At 40.8% G+C, this 7,132-nt stretch overlaps 1 pseudogene; it reads right to left on the reverse strand.

The window, feature by feature from the left end:
- Positions 1–6,230: 6,230 nt before the first annotated feature.
- Positions 6,231–6,756, reverse strand: LOC112299994 (N-acetylneuraminate lyase pseudogene; annotated as a pseudogene).
- Between the last annotated feature and the right edge of the window lie 376 nt (positions 6,757–7,132).

Here is a 7,132-nt window from a genome sequence, read left to right on the forward strand (position 1 = left end):
TGTTCTATCTTTTTAAGGTAGGCCTGTATTGCTATGAAGTTCCCTCTCAGGACTGCCTTTGCTGTGACCCATAGGTTTTGGGTTGTTGTGAGTTCATTTTCATTTGTTTCCAGGAAGTTTGATTTCTTCCCTAATCTTGTTCTTGACCCATTCATTGTTTAATAGCATGCTATTCATTCTCCATGATTTTGAGTGTTTGGGGTTTTTTCCTTTGGGGTTGGTTTCTAGTTTCAGTCCCTTGTGGTCAGAGAAAATGCTTGATACGATTTCAATTTTCTTGAGTTTGTTGAGGCTTGCTTTGTGTCCTATCATGTGGTCTATCTTTGAAAAAGTTCCATGGACACTTGAAAAGAATGTGTATTTTGCTTCTTTGGGATGAAAAGCTCTATATATATGTCAGTTAAGTCCATTTCCTCTAGGGTATTGTTAAGTGACACAATATCCTTGTTGATATTTTGTTTGGAAGACCTGTCCATTTTTGATAGTGGGGTGTTAAAGTCCCCTACTATAATTGTGTTGCTGTCAATATCTTTCTTGAAATCCTCCAAGATTTTCTTTATGTATTTGGGTGCTCCTATGTTGGGTGCATATATATTTACAATGTTTGGTGGATTCTTCCTTTGAGTATTATGAAGTGACCTTCTGGGTCTCTCTTTATGGCCCTTGTTTGGAAGTCTATTTTGTCTGATATGAGTATTGCTACCCCTGCTTTTGTTTCCTGTCCATTTGCTTGGAAAATTTGTTTCCAGCCCTTCACTTCAGTCTGTGTAGGTCTTTTGTCGTGAGATGGGTCTCTTGTAGGCAGCGTATGTGTGGGTCATGTTTTCTTATCCATTCAGATATTCTATGTCTTTTGATTGGAGCATTTAATCCATTTACGTTTAAGGTTATTATCCATAGGTAGTTATTCATTGCCATTTTTTCCTACCTGTGTTCCTCTCTCTTTCTCTTTTCCTTCCTTTCCTTAAAGCAGTCCCTTTAGCATCTCTTGCAGAGCTGGTTTGGTGGAGCTGTATTCTTTTAGAATTCTTTTGTCTGGCAAACTCTTTATTTGGCCTTCTATCTTGATTGAGATCCTTGCTGGGTAAAGTCGTCTTGGTGGTAGGCCTCTGGTTCCCATTACTTGGAATATTTTTTGCCATTCTCTTCTGGCTTGGAGCATTTCCATTGAGAAGTCAGTTGCTAACCTTATTGGGGCTCCCTTGTACGTTACTTCCTGTTTCTCCCTTGCTGCCTTTAGGATCCTCTCTTTGTCTTGGAGATTTGCCATTTTAATTATGATGTGTCTTGCAGTGGGTCTCTTTGGGTTCCTCTTGCTTGGGACTCTCTGTGTTTCCTGGATTTGGGTGACTTTTTCTCTTATCAGATTAGGAAAATTTTCCATCATTACTTTTTCAGACAGGTTTTCTATCCCTTGCTCTTTTTCTTCTCCTTCTGGTATTCCTATTATATGGATATTGTTACGTTTCATGTTGTCCTGCATTTCCCTTATTGCCTCTTCATTCTTTCTGAGCCTCTTTTCCTTTTCTTGCTCTTTCTGGGTGTTTTTTTCTACTTTGTCCTCCAGCTCGCTGATCAGATCCTCTGCTTCATCAAGTCTGCTTTTCATTCCTTCTACTGTGTTCTTCAATTCAGAAATTGTATTCTTCATTTCCTCTTGGCTCTTGTTGATAGTTTCTACTTCCTTTTTCATGTTGATATAGTTTGCAGTGAGTTCATTGTAGTTTCCCTGTAGTTTCTGGTAGTTCTCTTTGAGCTCAGAGAGCTCAGTGAGCTTCCTGATGAGCATTGCTTTGAACTCAGTATCTGATAGTTGACTTGCCTCTTTTTCAGTAAGCATTCTTTCTGAGACTTCCTCCTTTCCTTTCATTTGGGAATTGTTTCTTTGTCTTCCCATTGTTTGTGAGACTCTTCTTGTTAGCCTCTGCTTCTTAACTTGCTCTATTCTGACTCTCTGGGTTTATGGTATGAACTTCTATGGTAGAATGCCAATGGGATTCAGTGGTGCTGTCTCCTTAATCTCCTGTGCTCACTGGTCTTGAGCTGACGTTTATGGGTGTAACACGGTCTAACTCTAGTCTTTTCAGCACTCCAGGTTTTGTTGTCTCACCCGTGCGAAAAAGAGAAAGGGGGGAAGAAAAAAAAAAAAAAGAAGGGAAGGAGGGAAAAAGGGAATAGAATAGGAAAGGAAGGAAGGAAGAGGGAATAAAGAAAGATCGGAGGCAAGATAAGAGGTAATTTTAACAAAAATTAGAACAAAGGAATAAATAAAAGAAGGCAGGAAGAAGGCATAAAAAGGGTTAAGGATGGGAGGAAGAAGGAATGAAAAAAAAAAGAAATGAAGAAGGAATTCAGGGAGAAAGGAGGAAAGGAAAAAAAAAAAGTCTTCTGCTGGCTTTAAATTGGTCAGGTTAGTTCTGCTGGTCATCCTGTCTGTGGAACTGGAGGGGGTGGTTGGAAGGATTCGTTTCACTTTTCTCCTTTCTTGAGCCACACTCTTCACTGTTGTTCAGCCTCCAGTCCAGTTCCTCTGGGTCCTTCTGCTCCCCAGTAGGCCTTTAGTTCACCAGTTGTGCTGTCCTTGAGTTGCACCAATTAGGGGCAATTCACACTCTACCTTCTTGGTCTTTGCTGTCTTAGATGCTAGGGGCTCTGGGTGCTGCTATGGGGTAGTTCATCCCCCTACTGGGTTGAGTCTTTCCGGGGAATGCAGTCTCCCCTAGCCCTGCAGCTCCCTTCTGCTGGGTGTTCTGCCTTTTTCCTAGAGAGCCAGTAGGCCCTGGAGGGCTCTGGGCACAGGTGTTAGGTAGGTGTTGTAGGTGTGGTCCCTGGCAGGCAGCCAGGCGGTTGATCAGCCAATCCAGCCGCTTTGGGCTTCAGTCTCTCCAGCCGGTGGAGCAGCTTTGGGACTGAGTCACGTGGCGCTCTGGTCCGCTGTTTTGGGCCTGTGGGTGGAGCAGCTAGCCTCTGCTCCAGATTCTCACCCACCTGAGGTTTCAGGTGTGGGCGCCCCGCTGGGGTTTCAGTGTGGGTCCCCAGTCCGCTAATCTGGGTGCGGGCAACCAGGCTTCAGGTGAGCACGGGGCTGCTTATCCTGCGTTCACAGTCCAGGGGCTGAGGGGGGAGGGGCGCCAGAGGCCGCGGCTGCTGCTGAGAGTTCTCTAACTAGCCCCTGAGTGCCTCTATTTTCTTTTTCTTTTTGAGAAATTCTTCCTATTCAAGCCCCCCTGGTCCAAACAAGCACCTGGCTGCTCACAGCTCAGCCTGGCTCTCTCCAAAGAATCCTGCAGCAGCCCCTGTGCCCGGGCTGGGGCTTCTGCTGCCCTTGTCCCCGCGCGGGTCCCGGGTCCCGGGGACCTTATTGTCCTTAAGCACTCTTGTTACCTTCAGATCTTTCAATGTCCTCTATCTTTGGTCTCTGATCTTCATATATGCTGGAATACTGTTGGCTGTTCGCTCTGCTCCTCAGATCATCTATGTATTTCACTGGCATTGAGGGGAAGTGGACTCTGCTCCCACCTATGTTGCTGCCATCTTCTCCCAGAAGTTTATGTTATTTTTATTAAATAATTTCCTATATAGTTATAAAATTGTGACAGGGAAGCATATGTTTTGAGTGTACATGATGAGCACTCTGGTTCCAGTTTTGATATATACAGACATATATAAAAACCAAAGAGGGGTATGATCAAGGGTGGGAAGCAGGAATGGCTGGGGTGGTGGGGAGTGGAGGGGGGAAAATGGAGACAACTGTACTTGAACAACAATAAAGAATGTGGAAAAAATTTAAAAATAATAAAAATAAAAAGGACTTTTAGAAAATATATTGGCAGGACATGAGCCCAAATGTCAACCTTTATTATCTCTGAATAGCGGATGATGATTCTGAATGATTTTTGTTGTCTTCTTTGCGGTGTCCATTGTTTTCCATATTTCTGGCAGTAAACATGTATTACTATGATATCAAGAAGAAAAAATATTTTAAAAAGAGAAGAGAGTTCATGGCATCACTAAGAGATGTAGCGTTGGAGTATAGTTGTGGCACTTATATAGGGAGGAAGGGAACAACATGACCAACTGCATAATCAAGATAGTTTAATTGTTGTAATAAACTATCTCAAACACTCAGAGGCTGGACATAAGAAAAGTTTCCTTTTTTCTTACAGTGTAATGCAGGTCCACAGTAACTGGGATAGGCAGGGTGTGCTGTTGCATATAGTAGGTTTTAGGGGGTCAGCCCAGAAGTTATATGGTCAGTTCCACTCACGTTCAGTTGGCCAGCCCTCAGTCATGTAGCCATATCTACGTGTAAGGGTGAGTGGGAAATGTAATCTAGCTGTGTGCTTGGGAATTTGGATACTGGTGAGCACACATAGACTCTAAGTGGGTCTTGTGAGCACTCATTAGATTTGCATTAGTGTTTTTGCATCATTTTCTAGGACAGTTATTTGGGTTTGGGAATATTCTTCCTAAAGAGCTTTCTTGAATTTTTTGAGACTACCCAAATTGTCCCTGAATAATCAAACAAGCAGAGATGTTCCCTCCCCCACCAAGATTCACAGGCAAATTTCTTGGTACCTTGGTCCTTCTGTCCAGTCCTCTTTTGGATTGAGTCATCTTCAATCTGAAGTTGAGTCCTCAGACTCTAATTTCCCACCTTACATCTGCTCTGGCTTCATATCTTCAGTTATTGAACTCAGTATCTGACCTTCACCTATGATGGGCACTGCTTGCTCTATGTACAATACTTTGGTGAATTGTCTACATTTCCTTCTGTGTCTGAACTCAGCCCATCTCCTGCTTCTTGACACGACACTAGGTTGTCAGGTTGACATCTCTGAAAGACTCTGTGTCATCTTAACTAGGGCTGATTACTTCCTGGAGAAGGAGGGAATAATTTTCCCTGGCCTGGTTTCTGGAGAGTGATTGATGAACTATTTACAGTTGAGTTAATGTAATCACCTTCCCAGTGTCCTTTGGTACCTCAAGTTTGTGTAAGGAAGCTGATAGATATAAGTGGTACAGCCTGACATGGCTTATTTGGAAAAGATTGCTGATGGACAACTGATGCCATTGCCATCTCACAAAATATCAAATACATGTTTGTGGTGAAACATTCAGTGTATTCATAAAGGACAAATCCTCCATAAATATCCTGGGAAGCTGGGGTTCAATTTTATTAGTTCTGTGCTCACATTGAAGGAAACTATTTGTTTCTTTCCCATAGAGGCTTCAGAGTGAAACTCCTTTTTTACCCATTGCAAGTTTTCTGTGATGTATTTTAAATGGGGGTCTCCATTTAAGCAATTTCTGTGCTCTGCTCATGTTTTGCTCTCCAACAAATTGCTAGGCAAACAAAATGCCTGGGGACTATGACTAACTGTGGGTATTGGAGTTCAGAGCTATTTTTAAAATAACATTTCCTTTCTGATTATAAAATTAATGCATAACAATGACTTATGCTTCCCAGTTTATACTAAGAGCACAGTGCAGGACTCAGTCTTTTGCATGCGTTGAATAATCTTCACAACAACTTCTTGGATGTAACTATAGTGATTTCCATTTAATATGAGTGGAAATGGAGGTCCTACAAAATCTGGTATCATGTTTAGGTTGACAACCAGGAAGTGGTAATACTAGAATTAGAACATGGGTCTTCTGATTCTGATACTGGGGCTAGAACAGTACTGCCACCAAATCCTACCTTTATACATGACTATTACAGCAAATCTGAAGAATGTAAAATATAATGAAGATAAAAACAATAATAAAAATTATTTGTATTACAATAATGTAGAGATATCTATTTTTCCAAGTGAATATTTATTAAAATGAAAGTACATTATAGTGGTTTAAAATTAGAAAACTTTAAAATAGGATTAAAAAGCAGAAATTAAGATAATAGGAGCTCCCAAAGGCAGATGGAATTAATCGATTACATTTTTCCTCTTGATTCTATTTTGCCCATATAAGTAGAAATTTCTCTGCAAAAATTTTGTGCGATGTTGAAGGGCTCAGGGCTCCTGACCCCTTTTGGAGTTTTTGCCCCTTCACAAAATAAAACTTTTTAAAGATCATAGTAGGTACTTAAATACTTGTTGATTGATGTGAGATTTCATTTGCTAGGAAAGAATTTAGTTCAAGCTTCTCTATAAAGTCCTTTATAAGTGAAAGCACTATTCAAGGCAGGTTATATCTGAATGTACACACCCTGACTTGATAGAAAGGCATTACCTACAGGCTTTCAAATTTCCACTCTTGGAATCAGTAAAAGAAAGGAAATCCAGACTCTTCAGTTTAGCTTTCGCATTATCATTAAACTGCTTGGAGGATTTCTGCAGTGGAAGCCAGGGTGGGCCTGTTGGAATCCCAGACACCCAAGCTATGTTGGCTTTGATTGGTGACACTCCAAAATCTAGTTTGACCACAAAGTTCATAAATCTCTGAGCCCAAAATTGATAATTCAAGGCTGAAGAGAAGTCCTTCCATTGAGAAGCCTCCAATATCTGGTTTGTCTTTTTCCTGGGTAAAGATACAGCCCACTGCTCCAGTTGCTCCCATTACCAGAGCACTCAGCAGTTGCTCACCCATCCCCAAAAGGAAAGCAAGCTGTCACTGGCAATTTTGATTGACATGCTGCCTGAAGTCTGAGAGATCTGTGTCACTAAATTTCAGTCCTTGGAAGGTAGGGATTTTCTCCTAAATCCCAACCAACAACTCATCAGCATGAACTGCTCTAAACAATAAATGCCTCATTAATCTGCCCACCAGATATATTTATTTTATTTGGTAGATATTCTTCAAGTCTTTACCCCTGATGGATAGGTATTTTTTAAATTAACAAGTTTTATGCATGGTTTTGTACTCCACTTTTAACATTTAACCTCTTATTGTAAGCATATTTTCAAGTCATTAAATTTTGTTGAAAGCATTTTGTTGGTTGCATGCCATTCAGCTGTACCATAATTCATTTAACCAGTTCCTTATTACTGGGCATTTTTCTGTTTTCAGTTTTGCTATATTACAAAACCAATTATAAATAATTCTACCATAAATCCATTTGACTATTTTTGACTGATTATTTTCTTGTTATGAATTCCTAGTAGAATTACTGTTTTAAATATATGCATGT

The sequence above is a fragment of the Desmodus rotundus genome, chromosome X, assembly GCF_022682495.2.
Source record: "Desmodus rotundus isolate HL8 chromosome X, HLdesRot8A.1, whole genome shotgun sequence".
In the NCBI taxonomy this organism is placed as follows: domain Eukaryota; kingdom Metazoa; phylum Chordata; class Mammalia; order Chiroptera; family Phyllostomidae; genus Desmodus; species Desmodus rotundus.